Source organism: Elaeis guineensis, chromosome 13, assembly GCF_000442705.2.
Source record: "Elaeis guineensis isolate ETL-2024a chromosome 13, EG11, whole genome shotgun sequence".
Lineage (NCBI taxonomy): Eukaryota > Viridiplantae > Streptophyta > Magnoliopsida > Arecales > Arecaceae > Elaeis > Elaeis guineensis.
In genome coordinates, this window is record NC_026005.2 from 74176780 (window position 1) to 74198270 (window position 21491).

General features: G+C 35.6%; 1 non-coding gene across 1 annotated transcript; it reads right to left on the reverse strand.

Annotated features, from left to right (window-relative positions):
* Positions 1 to 493: 493 nt before the first annotated feature.
* LOC105056043 (uncharacterized) lies at positions 494 to 1604 on the reverse strand. Its single transcript, XR_012136496.1, has 3 exons — positions 1472 to 1604; positions 879 to 960; positions 494 to 767 (listed from the first exon to the last, which is right to left on the reverse strand). It is a non-coding gene; the product is annotated as an uncharacterized protein (transcript).
* Between the last annotated feature and the right edge of the window lie 19887 nt (positions 1605 to 21491).

Genomic DNA, 21491 nt, shown 5'->3' on the forward strand with positions numbered 1-21491 from the left:
CACAAATATGATCACATCATGGTACATGGCGCTGGTGAATACTCGCAAATCACGACAGATTGCTGGACCGTAACCCCATGACAGGTTCCACAACAGATTGATCGACCACAAACCCCTCATCCACCGGCCTTTCCACATGAGCAACTTCGGCACCCTCCATGGCAATCCATGTAGCATGGCTTGTAGCAGCAATCTGGGCAGATCGGTGGTGGACACGGTATGCATGTTGGTTTTGGGGAACAGGGTTTGGGTTCTGGTGGCGGACAGGTGCATTTAGCAGGCTTGCAGCAACAATCTGGGCAGATCGGTGGTGGACACGGTACGGATTTTTCCTTCGGGGAACAGGATTTGTGCTCTGGCGGCGGACAGGTGCATTTAGGAGGCTTGCAGCAACAATCTGGGCAAACCGGTGGTGGACACGGTACGGGTTTTTTCTTTGGGTAACAAGGTTTGTGTTCTGGCGGCGGACAGGGTGCATTTAGGAGGCTTGCAACAACAATTTGGGCAGACCGGTGGTGGAATGGGGCATTTAGGAGGGTCACATACTACAATTTCTATGTTGTTGATCACCTCGCAGGGTTTCTTGGGAGGTGGTGGTGGTGTTGATGTTTCTTTTGGTTTGTCAGGTACAATATCGATGCTTTTGATCACCTTGCAGGCCTTGCACCAGAGCTTCTTGGAGAGCTTATGGGGATCGAATGGGCCAGAGACTGTGACCGTATTCTTCTTCTTGTCATAGGAGATATTTGTTATGTTCTGTCCTTGTTCTTTATTGATGGAAATCATGGGGGGAAAATCGGATGATTAATTGGTAGAATATTAGTGGCTAAAATATTGGATTAGAATGAAGTGAAGTGCCGGGAGATCTAATTACGTACCTTGTAGCTTGCATAGAACCTTTTGAATCTTTTTGTAGCAACAACGGCAGCTTAGGTCAACCGTTATGACTATCTTGGAGATCTGTGATACAACTTATTTAGTGAATGTGAAAATAATATGAAGCACCCTAGTTGAGGAGTATGTGAAAATAAATCTGCAACACAAATGATGATGCCGTTGTCATGAGTATTAAAAGAATAAGAAAAAGGAAAATAAAGAAAGAAAGAAAGAAGGTGGCAAAGATGTATCTATCTGCTTTTCTAGGAAGCATTTGACCAGCTATTAGTTAGACAGACAGATAGGTAGATAGATATAGAGAGAGAGAGAGAGAGTAGGGACAAAAAAAGAAAAGAAAAGAAAAGAAAAGGGAAAGCTTGAAAATTACATAGAGAAGATGCAATAAATGATTTTGGAGAGAGGAGAGCTTCGTTAATTAAAGCTTCTTTCTATCATTAAGATATAACTGTAAGCTTTAGGAAAAAGATCATGATATTAATTACGAGATCCATAAGAGAAATGAGTTAAATCATCATAAGCCTTTGATAATTGCATAGAGAAGATTCTATCAATAAGCTTTAGAAGAACTTCCAACCTTCTCCTTCTTTTCCGCCATTGCTAGATTGAAGCCAGATCCTAACTCTGGAAGTTTGGCTTCGAGGGCAGATAGCGAGGAGTGCATGGCGGGGGTAGCCTTCTTTATAACGTGAGCGACCGACAGAAAAGACTGGGGAATGCGACCGGAACCAACCCACAATTATGGGAGAACTTAAGAGGCTTCTAAGGGTAGTAATTTTTCAGTGACAACGGGAGTAGTGCGTAAGGAGAAGCTACAGGGAGAGAGAAAAAAGAATAGATATTATTACGCCGTCTTTTAACTATTATTTAATTAGATAAAAGTAATAACGGAAAGTTGATGCCATAGGGCGCAACTATATCATGATATGGGCTCACCAAATCATGTCGACGTCATCTGTCGATCAGACTGTCGCCGCCCACGTGATCAAAAACTTGCGGGGTTGCCACCGATATATCATGTGACCAGCTTGTTCCAGGAATCTGCTCCGAGATAAATTACACCAACTATTGTGGCAGCCGAGACGTTAATTAAACCTTAGATCTTAAAAGGTTAAGCTTTTATAGCGCTAAGAACATGCACAAAAGGTGAACCAAAGAAAAATTAATTGCCGAACTTGAATTCATCACCTCTAGATATATACTACATTCACTAGACTCAAAAAAGCATAAAGTTATTATTAGAGAAAGGATCAATTATGAATATAAAGCCTCGACACCCAATAAGTTCTTAGCCTAACTAAATCAGTATGATCTGAGAACCTTGCTATGCTCATTCTCTAGTCAAATCAGCTTTATATTATTGAAGCACACTGTATGTCTCCAAGCCTTCACTGCCTACCGAAGGAAGAACGACTTACATCCCTTTTCCACCCAAGTGCTCCGGAGGACTTATTTGTCAAGACCACATATCTCTTATATACATAAACAAATGGCTTACATAAACACCTTACATAACTGGTGCCATATATAATCCTTGCCTAGAAACTAAGAATTGTTGGATTAGTTTGGATTTTAGATCAAATATTTAATCCTTGACATATTCATATTTGGTTCAGTATTTACACAACCAAAGACGGGGCAATGACGGCCCTTAGTATCATGCAACTCGTATGTATAAGGTTGGTAATGGGTTGGGCAGGTGGGGTTTTTGTGGCCCAATGAGAACAACAACATACAATCACTTCCACCATACTTGACCCGAGCCAATATCGGGTTAGGACCCTCCTTTCAGGTCACCAATTTGATCTTAAGCTAATCTAATTTCTAAGATCACTATCTTATGAGCTTCTTCCTTACGTACAGAGATTTTGACAAATTAGTTCCTTTTTCTCTGCCCAATTCCACCATAATTCTCTCTTGTGTAGGACCTAATTTATTTATCAAAAGATGAAATAGTCTCTATATATTCTAATTAGTAACTAATTTTATTGATTCTTTATATTTAAATGAAAATTATAAACTTAACCTATTCCACCATTATAATTTGATACAAGAAGTATGGACACATGAATCATTGGAGGAGTAACATCATACTTATGATAGTAGACCATGTGTATCGCATACAAATTACATCATACTAAGATTTTAAGGACACAACAATAATATGAGGCCATCTCAGAGTAGCTCAGTTCTATGTAAGAAAGACCTTTAAAAGAAATGGCAACAGAAAGAAGATACAGCATCTATGGGAAAAAGCTGGTGGAGTGCATATTTTCATTCTTATAAGGGACACATCAAATGATAGCAATATAATATAGGTTCTGTTGTGTGATATTAACGGCCAAAGAATTATGATCAAATTAGGAGCCACAAAGTTACTGTAACCATCCAAAAAAGGAACTAATTAGGAGCCACAAAGTTACTGTAACCATCCAAAAAAAGGACTAATTGATACCAAAACTTGGGTTCCTTTGAAAGAGGGGGAGGCTCAGGTTTAAAGAGAATGTGCTCACAGTTGTAGAAGAAAGAGGGTGAAAGTAGAACCCAACAAGGGAGGATGGAGGAAATGAAAAATCATAAGATTTCTGTTCTCAAAAAAAAAAAAAAAAAAGGAGAAGGAAAAATGATAATATTTAAGGGTGAAAACGGATGGGTTTAAAACCTACTCTGAGAATTTATAAGACAAGACTAATAGGATATGATTACAGATCTGAAGAGATAATCATTACACTAAAATAGTACTAAAGTAGAAGGTTTAGGATAATGGTCGGTGAACTAGATGTCAAAGAGTTCCTTGCAAAATGACATTTTTGTAAAAGAATTATTGGATTAGTTTGGATTTTAGATCAAGTATTTACTCCTAGACATCCTCAAAGACGGGGCAACTCTCATATATCTGGTTGGTAATGGGTCGGGCAAGTGGGGTTGTTGTGCAGAAACAAGGACAACATACAAAACAGTGTTAATAACTGCTGTCAAAGATGGAAGAGATTTGATGGGTTGAGGTTGGGGCCTTCACTTCTTCCACAGGCCCTAGCTCAAGAGGATCACTTTATTTATTTATTTATTTATTTTGATGAAATCGAGAGGATTGGACCACCCGGCTTTTATTATTCAAGTTGGCATGTACGTGCAAGATAGCAACACGAAGGTCGTCGGGGGCCACGGTATTGAGTTGGGCGGAATTTTCAACGTCCCGTACCCAAACCCATCAAGCGACGTGTCCACCTCTGAGGTCCGGGGAGAGGGAAGACTTTGATATATGATGTTTGGGACCCAAACCAACAGGTAGTGGGAGTTTGATTTGACGACTCTGCCCTCGTAGCAGGAGGCCCGTCGTTTTACCAGCATCGTGCTACGTTGAAACACCTCAGCCATGGAGCATGCTTCGAACTAAAAAAACCGAACTTCGCTCTCTTTTCATAGGATCCACCAGATCACGGTTGCCAAACAGTCCCACGGTTACCAAACTGTGTCCTATATATGCTCCCTTCGTGAAACTTAAAGCGCTAGATGACCCTCTTGTTGTGACATCTTAATGGGGGAAACATGAGAACCACCGTTGATGCAATCTCTCACTGCTTTCCACCTAGTGGAGATGGGTTCAGGTTGCATCTTTCTCGGAAAAGAATTATTCATCTTTTTTCACACAATATGCACTATTGGATTGTGCAATAGCCAATATGAGACCTATGCAGACGAATGAAAAAGAGAGTTTGGAGTACTTTGAGAGTTGTTCGAGACATAATCCAATGGTTAATATCATGAACAGCCACGTGAATGAGACAATCTGAACCCAATGGAAATATGGTGCTGGCCTCTTTATGATCAGCCATGTGGTCTTGAAAGATGGTAAGGTGAGGTTTGAATCAAAAGTCTAACAAAGCAAGCTTACTATGGTTGCTTTTCTTGTGGTAGGGTTGGTGGATTCATTAGGCATGACTCTTGCAGCATGGAGTTTTTAGCCTACATCTTCATGAACTTTTACCCACTCATAAAGAGCCATCACCTAATTTCATGATCAATTAGGTGGAAGTGGAACATAATATGTGCCAATCGAATCATCTTGTTCTCATCTCTCCTAATGCAGACCAAAGTTGAAAGATTTGGACAACCTACAACAATCAAAATGATCACCAACTTGGTTGCTGGTATTTCTTGCCATCTAATTCTTACATCCTGTCCTAAGCACTTCTAAACATTCTAGATTGCTTTCTCCTAGTCCCATATTTCCTGTGCTCTCCTTATAGAAAAGATATATAATTATTTTTTTCTGAAAAAAAACATAACTTAAATAAATTATAAACATATGACATTTAAAAAATTATGCGATTACTTGAAGATAACAAATTTTGTCGGCTTCCTCTTTCTTCACTTCTGCTTCAAGAAACTAATTACTGCTAGTGTCTTGTTCTTCAGAGGGATTTGTGTGAAGCCTCCTGATTTGGCACTGGTAACCTGAAAGAGGTGCAAGGCAGTTATTAGGGGAGGTGTACGTAGCAAAAGCCAGGTCTCAATCTAGGTTCCTATTCTTTGGACTCCCCACGTAAACCATCCTTAACTTTAATCTTATTTGTCTACAACACAAAGCACAGAACAAATCATCGGGAATCATCGAATTTAATGACAAGATCCCAAGAATGAACCAAACCTAACCTGGTCTGAATGGAATGGGCAAATTCAGCTCATTCCAACAGAGTCGAAAGTTGAAACTCTATTGGATCTCATCTAAAAACCTTGTATCAATAAAACCCCTTAAGCAAAGACTAAACAGAAAGCAAGTCGAGTAAGCACCCAACCTAGACTAATAAATTGTGGAAGTAGACTATTTTAATCACATTCAAATCATGTATAGTGGTATAGGAACCACTATTATTTTATGGATACAACAATTGAAAGAGTTAATGCCCTACAAGCCAATCTTATGGCATTTGTAAAGGGATTAATCTACTTTATCTTCCATACTCATGTAATTGACATATTTTATTATAAATAAAATAAAGATATTTTATTTCATCATATGCTATGTATTATTATTAAAATTATGATGAACCCCATAGATTAGGGTAATGATTTTAGAGTAATGATTAAATCATGCTAGTGAGATCTAAAATCCTAAAATTCTAATCTAAAATCTTCCTAGTCATAGGATCATTGAGTCGGAGATCAATGATATCGGATAGACTGGTACATCCTTTGTATGCTCGATGGAGAGGGTGATTAATCTCACAATCACTTGTATAGGGACACTAATACAAAGATGTGGGTGCTCATATGATGATGAGTTCACCGAAGTAATCCGTCATGAGAATTATATCTTATAGAAGTCTTACTTACATGTCAAAAGGTGATTCTTTAGTGGGAGTAGTGCATGTGGTCCTTTGATCTGAGACTACCATAGTATCTTCTATATATAAATTTATATTTTGGTTCATTTCCTATCATGACTTTCTAAGATATGTGTGGGGTGTTCTGGATATGGTGATATATATATGGAGGTAGTGACTAAGTCAACAAGAAATTGATCACTCACAGTAAGGGGAGATATCATCCTAAATAATCTCATCAATCGATGACTCAGAAAGTCTTTGATCAAAACAAGATAAAAATTAAAAAAATAGTTTATAATGTTTCATAAGTCGAGTCATCATTAACGAATAGATATTCATTCAAATAAATTTTAGGGTTTGATATTTTTCTATACCCATTACTTATTCGGGATGAAAGATGATCAAAGGATTGAATTGCATGGTACTTACCACTAAAGAATATTTTTAATATTTTTATCAAAATATTCCACATCTTTTGGATAGGTATAATACGTTGCTAGACATCAATCATGTCTTATAGATTTTCATGAATTAAAAAAATTAATTCATGAGTCAATTAGAGAATGTTCTATTTTGACAATTTGGGTCTAATCAAATCTGATCAACATGTATCCGGACCTACTGCTAGATAGGTATGGAGTCCAAGGGGTCACACACATTAAAGAATTGGTCAAAAATTTTATTTGAATCAATTTATGGGTCATTGGATCCTAATTGGGTGGTTAAATGGCAAGCTAGCACTTGTTGACTAATCCTAGCTCCTATTTTGGTCAATATCGGTTCAAACCTGATTTGAATTATGAACCAAATTAATTGAAAATTAATTTTGGTTCATCTCTAATGTGGGAAGCCATCAGATGGTACCACTTGGCCTAAGGAGGCATCAAAATAAATAGAGTCCATAGAGATATGGACTCTTACCCAACTTGGCACAAAAATTATAGATCGGTATTTTCTTTTTGACATGGAGGAATATGGAGAGTCCTTCTTATTTGGGTTTAAGACCCATGTGGCACTACATCAAGCCCTTTTTAGCCTACCACAAGTTTTAAAGAATTTGGTGGCCTGATATGGCATGGAAGGGTAAAGAAGTGAAGACACGCACGTGCAATCTTTTGAAGCAATGCTAGCAGTTTTGCTATTTTAAAAAGAGAAATAAGAAACCTTTTAAGGGATTTTTTTTAGTGATTTAAATCAATAAGGATTCTCTTGTCATGTGGCAAAATATGAAGACTTTCTGATTTAAATCAGGATGCCATATGCATCCTTCCATGAGAGCACGCACGTGAGAAAAAAGTGAACCGATGTTTTATCTCCAAGAGACTTATCCGATAAGTTGTTTTTGGTATCAATGAGCCTTTTCTTTAGGTGATTGAAAATCACCAGGGGATGCTTCTCATGCCCTCTCAGTAATTATAAATAGGAGGTGGCACTAAGAGGAGATCATTCAATTTCTACATCCCATCTTGTCTTGCTTAAGATAAGAATCCTCTCCTCCTCTCTCTCTTACACCCCTAGTTCTCTTAAGACAAGCCCTTCTAGCCTAATCGGATTTTGGACAAGGCTCTAAAGGATCTTAAGAGGTCTAGCCAAGTTGTCAAGAAGTGATCCAAGTCAGGTTCGAAAAGTGGTTCGACCAAGCCGATCAAGTCAGGGTCAACTTAGGCCCAGCGATAAGATTTAGAAAAAGCATCTCTTTGTACCAATTTCTATGTGGATCATCATTGGAGGGTATACACTTGTGTACCTTATAGAAATATTAAAAATAGAGATTGAGGTATTTATAAAATTATATGCTTTATTTTATTATAATTTAATAATTTGATTGAATGCATCAAAGGGGATCCTAGGATTTAGGATTTTGGGTGTTTTTAGATTTTATAAATATTTTGAAATTCAACCTTCTGCTATGTGATCAAAAAACCTAACAATAGTATCAGAGCCTCCTTTGGTTGATTCAATCAAATTATATTGTTGGCTCTATGATCTAGGGTTTAATATATATTCATATGTTATGCAAATTAAACCCTGAATTTGAAATTCTATGTCAAGTATTATGTTTCACATGTTTAATTGCAATATCAATTATGATATACTTAATATGCAATGCTTTATATGATTTGTTATTATTATAGTATGGATGCTATATGTTAGAATGTGCATGAGACTGGTAAAATCCTCATAAAAATTATACTAAGTGGTAGTGACAGCAACTATGGGTTAATCAATTCTTGATCAATTGGTGTTTAGAAAAGTGCTAAAGGTGATTCTTTAATTTGATTCCATTGACTGATCTGATCAATTTATTAGAGTCTAAGAAAAATAATGGAGAGATCCCCACCTACTTACCTGGCTAATTTAGTTAAACGGTCCAGAAATTAAAAAATTCTAATGTTGAAAATATTACTTAGGATCATCCTTCATACTAAGTCTATATTATATCAAAAACTATAGTAGACTTGTTGTGCAACCACAAAGCTTGCTATGAGGACAGATATAGTGTAGTCCTGGTGCATAGAAGATGCTTACGGTATTTTTGGATATACTATTTTGTTGTGCAACCACAGAGGCAATATTATTCAAATTTAACTGTATATAAATGAAGGGTCAAACTTAATTGACACTATAGTTTGTTGTGCAACCACAAGGCTATGAATATGCTAGAGGCCAGTATTATGTTGAGATTTGTATGGATGCAATTGAAAAGGGTGTTTTCTACTCTTGAACTCATAAATATTTGTTGTGTAACCACAAGACATTTATGAGGAATAGAGATCTCAACCCCATTAAAGAAATCAACTTAGGATTCTTTTGTCTATCATATATGAGGGTTATGGTAGATGTGATAAAATAGTGGGAGACACAATTAGATTTAAGTCTTCTTCTATTTGTGAATGTCATCATGAGTGTTTGCTTATACGTTGTTCTTAATTTAATGTATAGTACTTTTGCATAAATGGCATCTTCATTATCACTGCATGGTGTATCGGACATAAATAAATTGATCAGTCCTAACTTTGTGGACTAGTTAAGGAATTTGAGGATTGTGCTTACATAAGAGAAAGTCTCCTATATCCTCGACACTCCTGATCCAGGGCCGATCGGAGAAGATGCTACAGAGGAGAAAAAGGCCACATTCAGGATATGACAGAATGACAGTACAACTGTCAAATATATTATGTTGGTCTCGATGAGCAATGAACTACAGAGGCAACATGATGGCATTAACCCTCAATCCATACTTCTCAACTTAAAAGAGTTGTATGGAGAGAAAAGTAGAACTACTCGATATGAAATATCGAAGCAATTGTTCCGTGCAAGAATGAGTGAAGGCTCATCTGTATAAGCCCATGTTTTAAAAATAATTTACTTAATCACACGATTAGGTCAATTAGGGTTTGTTATAGATGGTGAACTCTCTCAGAACTTGATCCTGTAGTTACTTTCTGAATCTTTTTTATAGTTTGTTATCAATTATCATATGAACAAACTGAATATGACTTTGTCGGAACTGTTAAATATGTTAAAAATCGTTGAGAATCACTTCAGAAGTAACAAAGCTAATCTTCCTTTAGTAGATAAAAAGAAGAAGATGGCAAAGGATAAGAGTTCAAAGAAAAATAAAAAGCTAAATCCTAAAGGTAGCAACTTCAAAAGGAAGAAGGCGAAGAAGGTTTTCAAAGATGGTACCTGCTTTCACTACGGCAAGTAGGGATACTGGAAGAAAGATTGCAAGAGCTATCTTGCAAGTGTGAAGCCAAATATCGGTGCTGCATCTAAAGAATTGTACATGATACAAACTAGCTTTTCATTAAGTGCTTCAACTTCTAATTTATTGATATTAGATACTGCTAGTGAGTCTGATATATGCAAGTTATTACAGGGCCTGCAAAAAATTAGAAGTTTGAAGGAAGGTGACTTTATGCTGCATGGAGCAAATGGAGAATCCATTCGAGCAGAAGCAGTTGGTACCTTTTATTTGTTTGTATCTAAGGGCAAGACCATTGTATTAAGATATTATTATTATATATCCAGTGTGATTAGAAATATTATTTCTATATCAATATTATTGAGACATGATTATGAAATAAAAGCAAAGAGCAATAGTTGCTCTATTTTTCTATCTAATGAGTTTATTGGAAATACATATATGGATAATGGTCTCTTTATATTTTTACTTAATGATAATATTTTTATGATGGATAAAAATAAAAAAAAGAAGAGAAAAAATAATAATATGACATATCTCTGGCATTTCTGACTTGATCACATAAGTGAGTCCAGAATCAATAAGTTAATCAAAGATGAGTTCTTTGATTCTAATGATTTTCAATCATTAGAAACTTATAAATTATGCTTCATGGGAAAGATGACCAAATCTCCATTCACTGGACATGGAGATAGGGTTGGTGAATTGTTAGGACTAATACATTCAGATATTTGTGGGCCTATGATAACTCATGCTAAAGATGGATACTCTTATTTCATCATATTTACTAATGATCGATTAAGGTTTGGATATGTGTATTTTATGAAACATAAATCTAAAGTTTTTAAAAAATTTAAAGAGTATCAAAAGATAGTTGAGAAATAAACTGAAAAAAGTATCAAAGTCCTTAGATCTGATCAAGGAGGAAAATACTTATCTAATGAGTTTTTTGATTATCTAAAAAAAAATAATATTCTCTTTGAATAGACCTCTCCTTATATACCACAATTAAATGGTGTAGTCGAAAGAAAGAATTGCACCTTATTAGATATGGTGCGGTCCATGATATACTTCACGGACCTTCCTATTTCATTTTGAAGATATGCCCTAGAAATAACTATCTATATTTTAAACAGAATATCCTCTAAGTCTATCACTAGTACACCATATGAAATATGAAAAGGCAAAAGATCCAATCTTAAATATCTTAAGATTTGGGGTTGCCCAACTTTTGTCAAAAATATTTTTGGATATAAATTAAGTGCTAGGATGGAAAAATATAGGTTTATAGGATATCCTCTAGAAAGTATTGGATACTATTTCTATCATCCTATTGAATAAAAGGGTTTTATCAATAGACATTCTATTTTTTTGGAAAAAAAAATTATCCAAAAAAAATAGTGGGAGGATACTTGAAGAAATTCAAGACCTACACATAATTCCTCAAAAATTTGTGGATAGTCCACAACTTGAACCTCAACCTAATAAATCCAATGATAATATACATCTACATAACATACCTCCTCTCCGAAGGTCAGAGAGAGTGCGAAATGCACATCTAAGATATGGTATTGTCATCAGAAATGATAATGAAATCCAGATTATATAGGATGATGATCTTTTGACTTATTCAGAAGTTATCATAAGTAAAGACTCTGATAGATGGCTTAAAGCTATGAAATCTGAAATTGACTCTTTATACTCAAGCCAAGTATAGACTTTGATTGATGCATCTGAGGATATAAATCCGATAGAGTACAAATGGATCTTTAAAAAAAAAATTAGAGCTGATAGCTAAGTTAAAAACTACAAGACTAGGTTGGTAGTAAAAGGTTTCAAATAAAGATAAAGAATTGACTATGATGAAATCTTCTCACTAATGGCTATGCTCAAGTCTATTCGAATAATGCTTGCCATAGCTGCATATTATGATTATGAAATCTAATAAATTGATGTAAAAATTACCTTCCTTAATGGCAACCTTGAGAAAAAAATTTATATATCACAGTCGGAAGGGATTATCTCAAGTACGAGATCAAATCAAGTATGTAGGCTAAAGAAATCCATTTATGGATTAAAACAAATATCGAAGAGCTGTAAAATTTATTTCGATGAAACAGTTAAAGAATTTGGCTTCATCAAAAATATGGATGAACCATGTGTGTATAAGAAGACTAGTGGGAGTGCCATTATCTTCTTGATTCTGTATGTTGATGACATTCTTATCATAGAGAATGATATTCTATTGTTACAATCGATCAAATCATTACTATCTAAAGAGTATTCCATGAAAGATTTAAGAGAGGCATCCTATATACTTAGTACAAAGATCTACAGAGATAGATCTAAAAGGATGTTAGGCTTATCCGAGTCTAGGTACATTGATCTAATATTGAAAGATTCAATATGGAGAGAAGTAAAATAGGTTATTTACCCATAGGTCAAGGCATATATTTTTCTAAGAAGATATCTCTAAAGACATCTGAAAAGATAAATAGAATGAGTTCTATACCTTATACTTCAGCAGTAAGGTCTATTATGTATGCCATGTTATGTGCTAGACCTGATAGACTTATGCTTTAGGCATAACTAATAGATTTTAGGCTAATTCAGGGAGAGACATTAGAAAACAGTGAAAAATATTCTTAAGTACCTGAGAAGAATTAAGGATATTTTTCTTATATATGGAGAGTCTGATTTAAAATTAGAAGGATATACTGATTCTAATTTTCGATCTGATCTTCATGATAGCAAGTTCATATCAGGTTATGTATTTATCTTATATGGAAAAACAGTGAGTTGGAAGAATTTCAAGCAGCAAACTATAGCTAACTCAGATATTGAGATAGAATACATAGCTGTTAGTGAAACCCAAAAAAATAGTCTAGATGAAGAAGTTCATCATCAAATTAGGTATAGTTTCTAAGATTGAACATTCCATACCACTTTATTGTTATAACACTGGAGCTGTAGCTCAAGCTAAGGAACCAAAATCTCATCAGAAATTCAAGCATATTCTAAGATGCTTCCATCTTATTTAAAAAATTATTGAAAGAAAGGATATTGTCATAGAACGAGTGGATACAAAGAACAACATAGCAGACTCATTCACTAAGATCTGACCTGTCACAGCAAATGTTAGATCGTCATCTTGAATGTATGAAAATTAAATACAAGGGTGATTGACTTTAGTACAAGTAGGAGATTGAAAAAGTTAATGCCCTGCAAGCAAATCTTATAGCATATATAAAGAGATTAATCTGCTTTATCTTTCATACTCATGTAATTGATATATTTTATTATGAATAAAATAAAAATATTTTATTATGAATAAAATAAAGATATTTTATTTCATCATATGCTGTGTATTATTATTAAAATTATGATGAACTCCATAGGTTAGGACAATGATTTTAGAGTGATGATTAAATCATGCCAGTGAGATCTAAAACTCTAAAATTTTAATCTAAAATTTTTTTAATCATAGGATCATTGAGTCGGAGATCAATGATACCGGATAGACTGGCACATCCTTTGTATGCTCAATGGAGGGGTGATTAATCTTACAATCACTTGTATAGGGATACTAATATAAGGATGTGGATGCTCATAGGATGATGAGTTCACTGAAGTGATCCATCATGAGAATTACATCTTATGGAAGTCTTACTTATATGTCAAAAGATGATTCTCTAGTGGGAGTAGTACATGTAGTCCTTTGATCTGAGACTACCACAGTATCTTATATATATATATCTATATTTTGATTTATTTCCTATCATGACTTTTTAAAACATGTGTGGGATATTTTAAATATGATGATATATGTATAAAATTAGTGAATAAGTCAACAAGAAATCGATTACTTTCGATAAGGAGAGATGCCATCCTAAGTAATCTCATCAATTGATGACTTAGAAAGTCTTTGATCAAAATAAAATAAAAATTAAAAAAATAGTTCTAATATTTTATAAGTTGAGTCATCATTATTGAATAAAGATTCATTTGAATGTGTTAGGGTTTGATATTTTTCTATATCCATTACCTATTTGGGATGAAAGATGATCGAATGATTGAATTACTAGTACTTGCCATTGAAAGATATTTTTAATATTTTTATCAAAATATTTCACATCTTCCAGATAAGCATGACACATTGATAGACTTCAATCATGTCTTATAGATTCTTATGAATTAAATAGATTAATTCATGAGTCAATTAGAGAAGGTTCTATTTTGACAACTCGGATCTATATGGATTTAACCTAAATCGATTAGATGGAGTCTAATCAAATCTGATCAATATGTATCCGAACCTACTACTAGCTAAGTGTGGAGTCCAATGGGTCACACACATTAAAGAATTGATCAAAAAAATTATTTGAATTAATTTACGGGTCATTGGATCCTAATTGGGTGGCTAATTGGTAAGCTAGCACTTGTTGGCTAACCCTAGCTTCTATTTTGATCAATATCGGTTTGAACTTAATTAATTGAGAAATGATTTTGGTTTATGTCTGATGTGGGCAGTCATCAAATGATGCCACTTGGCCTAAGGAGGCGTCAAAATAAATAGAGTCCAAAGAGATATGGACTCTTACCTAACTTGGCATAGAAATTATAGATCGGTGTATTCTCTTTGGCATGGAGGAATGTGGAGAGCCCTTCTTATTTGGGTTTAAGACCCACGTGGCACTACATCAAGACCTTTATCAGCCTAGCATAGGTTTTAAAGGATTTGGTGGCCTGATATGGTGTGGAAGGAGAAAGAAGTGAAGACGCACGCATGCAGTCTTTCGAAGCGATGCCAATGGTTTTTTGTTTTAAAAGGAGAAATAAGAAACCTTTTAAGGGGTTTCCTTTAGTGATTAAAATTAGAAAGGAGTCACTTGTCACATGGCAAAATATGAGGATTTTTTTATTTAAATCAGGATGCCATATGTATCCTTCCATGAGAGTGCACGCACGAGGGAAAAGTGGACCGGTGTTTTATCTCCAAGAAACTTATCTGATAAGTTATTTTTGGTATTGATAAGCCTCTTCTTTAGGCAGTTGAAAATCATCGGGGGTTGCTTCTCATGCCCTCTCAGTAATTATAAATAGGGAGTGGCATCGAAAGGGGATCATTCAATTCCTACACCCCATCTTGTCTTGCTTAAAACAAGAATCCTCTCCTCCTCTCTCTCTTACACCCCTATTCTCTTACGACAAGCCCTTCTAGCCTAATCTAATCCTAATCAGATTTAGAATAAGGCTTTAGAGGGTCTTAAGAGGTCTAGCCAAGTTTTCAAGAAGTCAAGAAGTGATCCAAGTCAAGTTCAAAAAGTGATTCGACCAAGCCGATCAAGTCAGTGTCAACTCAGGTCCGACGATCAAGTTCAGAAAGTGTATCTCTTTGTGCCAATTTCTATGTGGATCACCATTGGATGGTATATACTTATGTGCCTTATGGAGATATTAAAAATAGTGATTGAGGTATTTATAAAATTATATACTTCATTTTATCATAGTTTAATAATTTGATTGAATGCATCAAAGGAGATCCTAAGATTTAGGGTTTTGGGTGTTCTTGGATTTCATAAATATTTTGAAATTCAACCTTCCACTGCATGACCGAAACCCAACAATAATAACGTGGGGCCATCTTAGAGTACCTCAGTTATATGCCATGAGTTGATCATATATTTGCCGATTGTGGGTGGAAACATGGTGTATGTATCTGGCCAACCACAAGCTGAAGTATGGACAAGACTAGTCCAATGTCGAATCATAATATTGTTAGGATTTGACCAATGTTAACCACCTAATGTCATGTCTATAACCATTGGCCTGTATGCCTACTTGCTCGTGCTTCTGCATGCTTGTAAGCCTATAGCCTATGGCCTACATACTTGTGTGCCAGCAACCTATGTACCCAAGTTCTTCACTGATGCATCTTGACCTTAGGTGTGCTTGTCTGAGCCTGTCATGCACACCCAATTTGTTAGGATACACCATCACATGGCGACCGTTATACATGCAGAAATTTAAAAAACTAAAATCACAATGGAAGAGAAATTTTAAAATAATTTTTGAAATATTCAACATCATACTAGGACAACCTTGTAGCATAACGTTTCACCATTATGCTAGAACAATCTTATATCAGAATGATGTTCATTAGATCTAATATAATTAAGCATACATAGAGATCATATTTCAATCAAATATAGATATCTTATCTCGATCTGATGATCCGTGGATATCTTCAAGAAATGTTAAAATCACGATACGATGATCTATGAATATCTCTAAGATCTGTTGAAGCCACACAAGTATCCAACCTCTATTAATATCCATACGAGGCTGATCTGATCAAGAAATCTCGATCTCATTGGAGTACTAGCTTCTTTGTAGAGATCGCTTCCTAAATTATCGAATCAATTCCTCTTTTTGATTCTCTTCTTAAGAGAATCAAATAGATCTATCATAGGAGGAAGAAATCAGATCTAATCTGATTTATTCTTTCCTATTTTTCTTCTCAAGAGAAATAAAAAAAGATCTAGAGAAAGAGGAATATGAGAGATCAAATCTCTCTTCTTTTTTTTCATCCAACTCTTGGATTAATCTGAAGCAGAAGGAGATAGAGAAGACATCCAACTCTTGAACCAAAGAGAGAGAGAGATTAGGCATCCATCTCATGGACGTTAGGAAGAGAGAAAGGAAGAAGAACAAGACCTCCATCCCATGAAGGTTAGGAAGAAGAATAGAAGTAGGGGGAGGCAAACAACCCTTGGAGCGCCCCTTCCTCCTTTTCCTCTCTCAAACCTTTGTCACTCCCCTTCTCTTTCTCTTTGTTTCTCACATCAAAAAACACCATAGCTTTCTTATGAGGTGTGAGGGATTAGAAGAGTCCTTCTACAGGTTAAAAACCTCTTACAGATAAGATCCCAATTTGGTTTGAATTCAAATCCAAATTGATTTAGGTTTCACAATAAGTCAAGTACTCATTGAGTTAGTCTAAACCCTTTAGACTAATGAAATCTAATGTGATTTAAACTCAAATCAAATCTAATCTAATCTAATCTAAATTTAATTTGATTAAGACTCGATCTTATTATTTGATCAAATTAAATAATTACAATAACTATAATTAAGTCCTCCTACAACTCACTAACTCTTAGCAAGTCATTTATGTAACTTTTACATATAAGTCCAATCATCAATCAAATTGATAATTAAATTTTTTTTATGATTCAAAATCATCATTCGATAATCCAATCAGTTAGGATCTATTTTGTGTGTGATCTTATAGATTCTATTCTGTCTGTTAGTGAGATATATTTTGATCTCCATTAAAATATCATTGAAAGTATTTTTAATAGATTGGAGCAATTCCAACTCATCAATCAAGAATTATTAATCATCAAAATAATTTTCGTTGGTTTCATAATCCACCAGTGATGCCTAGCAGCATGTAGTGACAATCCAAAAGAACAGAAGAAATGAATCTCTAGATGTTGTTACCGTGTGATTTAGTTTTTCTATCGTGAGTTCTGATAAGATAGAGATTATGAAAAATTTATTAAATCCCTTCGTCTGTCATATGTAAGATTTATTTGACTCAAATTTATTTGTAAAATCTCATAAAAATTTTTTCATAATTCACTCTATCCTGACCAAGATCTTCTTATCTACTAAGATCGATAGATTTCATCTAAGTGTATACCCTATTTTACAACGAATCTACTATAGCCAACATACATCGCAAGGATCCGAATGGCTAGAAGATCAAGTATTTATACAGTCAAACTATAGCAATCCCATTGTGAATAGTCGAGTCACTATAGGTCAAAGAACTAGTCACACCACTACAGCATCGAGAAAGTCACTGATGAGTGAGTAGACATCCAAGTGACTTCTTGTGTTGGTCATGCTCTGTACCTTTATTCTTTAACAAACACATGTATTATTGCTTCAGTATCCCCACACTATGACTCAAGACTCGTCTATCCTAGAGGAAGCGATCCATGTACCAATCTAATCAGATCAATCACCATCTTTGTGATGATCTATCGATTGAGAGTAATTTAAAAATTAACCATCAATGACACATATCTAAAATTTTCAACTCTTGAGAACATGTGTCATCATCTTATTAATTTTCTGGATGATTCATTGACACATATCCTACATAAATAAAATTTAACTGTCCTAACTAATTAGGTCAAGTATGAAATTATGTCCTAGAAAAAATTAATATGTCACTCCGATTGGCTTCTAGGGTATACATCTAACACAATCATCTTGATACATGTTTGCTTGCACTTATGCATGAATGTCTTGCATGCATCTTAGCCTAACTCCATGCACTCCTGCATCTTGTCTAGCCATCCGACCATTAGACCAAATTGATGGTGCCTTACTGTGGCATGACTTTACTCCTGCATCTTGTCCAGCTATCCGACCATTAGACCAAATTGATGGTGCCTTGCTGTGGCATGACTCTAAGTCATGCCCTTGTCCACTCAGGTTGGCACAGTGAAAGGCACCCCTCTGTGCCAATCTATGTAAGCGGCTAGTGGGTTCTGACAAACCTCACGCATCCGAAGAGCCCAATGTCCATAGCAGGAGGTGTGATAGGCAAGTTAATTGGATCTACTCTCCAAATTATTGTAGAGTTATCTCCTCAAGGCTAGTCTTGCTTTCTAGTTCATCCTTTCAATGAACCAAATACGCTGTCTTTCTATACTTCTTGCTCTGCCCCAAACTCAAGTGGTTCAATATCCTCTCAACCTCCTTTCTAACTACACCCTCATAATATCTTCATGATATGACTTTAAGAAATTAATACAAAATATTGGGTGCACCTTCAACCTCTCCAGTAATTGCAACCTATAGGCAACATTCCCAATACTTTTCACCACTTTAAAGAAATATCATACGTAGTAATCAGGCCTCGATAAACCCTTTTATTATTAATTTTTTTTTAGATTTGCGGAGATAACTTCAGTATGACTTTATCCCCCGCATTGAATTCTAAGGATATGCCTTTTTTTGTGTACTTATTGATCCACTTTGCTGCTTTGCAGAGACTATCTTATGCCTCCTTAAGCATTTCCTGTTAATTTCTAGCAAATTGGTATGCTGCTAGATACAAACCCCCCCCCACCCCCCTCTTTTCTACATTGCAAGTTTTGAAAGAGTGAGAGGTTATCTCTCCAAAGCCAATTTGATGGAATTGAACCCAGACACAGATGATCGATGAAGATTGCAGTAGAACTGGATAGTATTCAGCAGCATCAATCATTTTCATTGGCTTGTAGAAATATAATGCCTAAGGTACTCCTCCAACAATGTATTCACCCAATCAATTTGACCATCAGTCCAGAGATGATTAATTAGCTATGGAGAACTTTAGTTCAAACCCCTTTAATGAAAAGAGATAAGTCTAAAACATTCCAAGAAACTAAAAATCCCTATTGCTAATGATATCTACTGGCAAACCAAAATGTTTCACAATATTTCGATCGAATACGTCAATAACCACCACTGTAGGACATGCTTCTGGTGTAGGGACAAACACTGTGGATCATAACTATGACTAAAAATAATACATCAACCTTTGGAAAGCCATTAATGAAATCCATAGACACAAAGATCCAAGGCTTCTCTGCAATTAATAATTGTTGCAAGAAGCTTGCCTCTGTCTACCGCTCCACTTTTTTTCTATTGGCAAACCAAACAAGACTAGATTTAGCCTCCAATGTCTTCCTCTATCCTAGGCCAGATAAGTGTATTGGATATCAACACCATCATGTGCTCTTTTTTTGACTGATCTATCCAATTAGGATCATGCATGAGACTCCCTGATAAGATGCCTTCTGAGTCTTCCATCATTAAAGATATATAGTCTGCTACCTTTTGCCATCAGCAGATCATCCTCAATCTAGTACCTTTAGATTACTTTATGTTGGACCTATTGAAGCAACTTCAAATACCCAACGTCCATCTTGGCAGCATTCTAGACTTTGTCGGTAATGTTGTCTTCAATCCTTGAAATGGCAGCCATGGTCTCCATGAGACTCAAAGCATCAGTGATGCGTAGTCGTTGATAGCACCAAAAATAACTCTACTTACTACGTAGGTAGGATGAGTCGAGATCGTATCCTCAGGGACCTTGGGCTAAGTTGAGATTGCAAGTTAAAAGAAAGAAGCGTTATTTTTGATTTAGAAAATAAATTATCGTAAAATTGAGGTAATTAAAAAATAAAGAGCTCGGGAGTTTTGAATTAATTTGCACTAGCAGAGTTGTATCTCTTTTTTAACTAAATAGATGTGATTAATCTTAGGAAAAATACCTGTCTTTCCTCGGCACGCTTCGTACCCGTAGATCACGGCGCGTCTCCGGAAAGTACTAGGTAACCAACTCTTCTTTCCTCGGCACGCCCCGTATCCGTAGATCACGACGCGTCTTCGGAAAGTAAAAGTTGTTCCTAATATTAATCTAACAAGAAAGCATAAATAAAAGCATATGATAGGGAGCAAATAAAGAACTCATGATAATTTAAATAAAAAGCATAATCTTTATTGCATATAAAGAAATACAGGAAAGTTTAGAACAATAAACCATCTCTGTGTCGTTACAAAATTTCTTCTCCACTCCCGAGACTGCTAGCCTAGCTGCTCATGAAGTAATCCCTTTCTATTCCTCTATGCAAGGCTCTAGAAGAATTTCTGGGCTCCCCCTTCAATGAGAGTACAAAAGTCTTTTTATAGGTGTTAGGAGGGAGGAGTTTTACATGATTTTTCGATGTGGGACTAAAAAAATACAAATCTTTCAAAATATTTCTAAATATTATTTTTTTCCTTATTTTGAACTTGTCTGCAGTGCGCCCACACCCGCGAGATGCTGCACCCGTGCCCGCATCAGCGCCCGTCCCGCATCCACGCCCGTCCCCGCGCGTCCACGCCCGTCCCCGCTCGTCCACGCCGCGTCCCGCGCATCCACGCCACGTCCCGCGCGCGGGTGTTCACGCGCCAAAGAATTTACGCGCGCCAAAGCATTTGAATCACGTGAAACCGCCCAGATCAAATTCACGTGAATCCCTTTTTCTTATATTCCAAAAAGAAACAAAAGTTCCATCATAATGACATCTATATCCTTTTTGGATTCCTTGCATAGTATCTTCATTTTCTATAATACCGGATGCGTCTTTCTTTTATTTTAATTTTATTTTAAGTTCAATTTTCTTCAAACTTGAGTCTTTTTGATCTATGAATCGGACTCTTTGTATCGACGATCACCTTTCCTGTAAAACATAGAAAGAAACATCAAATTCTTAATAAATAAGATAAATTAAATATAATTTTTTAATTTAAAATACTTAAATTAAGTGTTTATCACACCCCCCAACTTGAATTTTGCTCGTCCTCGAGTAAAATAGATATATCAGCATTGTGTACCAATTCGGTTTTGAATCAAAAATTAGTTTAGGCATCCCAAAAGGTAGATGATACTTGGTCAGACCATTAAAGAGATATTTCATTGGATTATCAATTTGACCCAATTAGTGGCT